Here is a 2,567-nt window from a genome sequence, read left to right as displayed (position 1 = left end):
AAGTCTAAAATTACATATTATTTGGTTTGATGGGAGTGATATTAATTATATCCCGGTATGAGAGAGTTTCATGAATTTGATTAAGTTGTAACCACCAAAGTGGTCTTCTTCATTAAATTTGTGAAATATCGATCTTATATGGTAGTGAGATGTCTCTAGTTCTAATGCATGATCATACACACAAAGGAGGTGATTGTGTGTTAGTACTTAGAGGGTCACATAGACACCATATGATTGAAAATTGACTAACCCAAGTAGTCTATACACCCAAAGGTGATAGCCCTTCAAAGGTTAGAATATGTTTTCATGGCCACTGATATGTGGAGGGTTCTATAATTGCATGTAATGAATTCAATCCAAAGGTGTTTACATAATAATGTTTGTAAACTCTCAATTGGTGTACTTATATATTCTTTAATTACACAGTACTCACATTATACTAATGATTATACATTATTTATTTTTCAGTCACCTCTTCTGTCAATAATAATATAGTTACTATTGAGGTTCTTACTGGGTCCAATTGCAAGAAATAGAAAGAGGATGTATTGTTTGTTATGGAAATGACAGATGTTCACACAACTCTTATTATGAATAAACCAGCAGATCTCACTGATCAGAGCATTGGTGATGAAAAATTGGTGTATGCTACATGGGTAAAGAGCAATCGCATATGTTTACTATCTTTAAATAGGTCGATCAAAGATCACCTAAAAAGTGGTTTGCCTACTGATTGCACTGCTAAGGAGATGATGGATGCAGTGACACTTAGGTACTGAGTTTCATCGAATACTGAAATAGGAACTCTTCTGCAGGAAATTTTCAATTTGAGGTATGTTGGTTCTAGAGGTGTTAGGGACTATATAATTCAGATGATTGATTACCAAACCAAACTCAAAGCCTTAAATATTTCTCTTTCTGATCCTTGTATTGTCTATCATGCCTTAAATACCCGTCCTTCTGAATTTCAGATCATCAAAACCAATTATAACTCCCAAGATGAAACTTGGACCATTAATGATTTGATCTCTAGAGTTGTTACTGAGGAAGAAAAACTAAAGAAGGAGAAAAATGACACAACCTTATTTGCTTCTAGCTCCAGTTTTCATAATTGTAAATAGCCTAAATCTCATACTAATAAAGTTGCTTAGGAAACCAATAAGGAGTTTGGTCAATCTAGCAACTTGGGTCATAAGAAATCCTCTTTTAAAAAGGAGGATGGTCCATGTTTTCTTTGTAAGAAAAAATGTCATATGAAGAAGGAATTCCCTAAGTACACGACTTGGTTATCTAGACGTGAGCATATAGGTAATGATTCTTTGGCATTTGTTTATGAATCCAATTTATCAGAAGCCTCATCCAATTCTTGGTGCCTAGATAGTGGTGCAACTAACCATATTGCTTTTACCATACAGAGATTCATAAACCGAAGGAAGCTAAATAAGGATGAATCAAAGCTCACTATGGGGAACAACGAACATGCTGATATAGAATTTGTGAGAGATGTCATTTTAATTCTAGACTCTGGTTTTAAATTAAAGTTAAAAAACACTTTTTATATACCATCCTTTAGGTGGAATTTGACTTCCGTTTCAGTTTTAGACTTGTGTGGTTACCATTTTGAAATAAAGAACGCTATGGTTAATTTGTTCTTCAATTCAAATAAGGTTGGTTACTGTACTATGTCTAATGGATTATATAGATTATGTTTAGCTCCTCATGATATTTATGTCTCTTATAATGTTGAAAGAATTATTCCCAAAAGGCCTTTACCTAAGGAACAATCTTAAATGTTGTGGCATAAAAGACTTGGTCACATCTTTAGGGAAAGAGTTGAAAGGTTGGTAAAGTCTGACATCCTGGCTACTCTTGAAGGTGACTTAGAGACATGTGGAGACTATTGTAAAGGAAAAATGACTAAGATAAAAAAAAAGTTGGCAGTCCGCAGTTCTGACCTATTAGAGGTTATTCACGTCGACATCAGTGGACCCTATACAACTACACTGTATAGAAATTTTTATTTTATCACATTTATTGATGAATATTCTCAATATGATTATTGTTCTTGATTAAGAAAAAGTCTGAGTCTATTAATAAATTTAAGATTTTTAGAACTGAAGTCAAAAAACAGTTGGAAAAAGTTATCAAAGTTGTTAAATCGGACTGGGGTGGTGAATATTATGGCAAACATGGAAATGCTAGATAGCTTAAAGGCTCGTTTGCTAAATACTTAGAGGATTCTGGGATAGTAGGTCAATTTACTATGCCTGAGAGTCCTGAGAAGAATGGGATGGGAAAGGCGTAATTACACCCTTATAGATATGATGAGTAGTATGGTTAGTAGGGCAAATTTATCTCAGTTTTTATGGGGTGAGGCTTTAAATACATCCCTTTACATCCTTAACCAAGTCCCTACTAAAGTTGTTCCATTAACTCCTTTTGAGTTATGGACTCGACAGAAACCTAGTTTGAACCATCTTAGAGTTTGGGGATGTCCTACAGAAGCAAGGTTGTATAATCCAACTTTGAGCAAGTTGGACTCCAGAACTCTCATTGCTACTTTGTTC

Source organism: Macadamia integrifolia, unplaced genomic scaffold (assembly GCF_013358625.1).
Source record: "Macadamia integrifolia cultivar HAES 741 unplaced genomic scaffold, SCU_Mint_v3 scaffold472, whole genome shotgun sequence".
Lineage (NCBI taxonomy): Eukaryota > Viridiplantae > Streptophyta > Magnoliopsida > Proteales > Proteaceae > Macadamia > Macadamia integrifolia.
Note: the sequence above shows the minus strand (reverse complement) of the source record.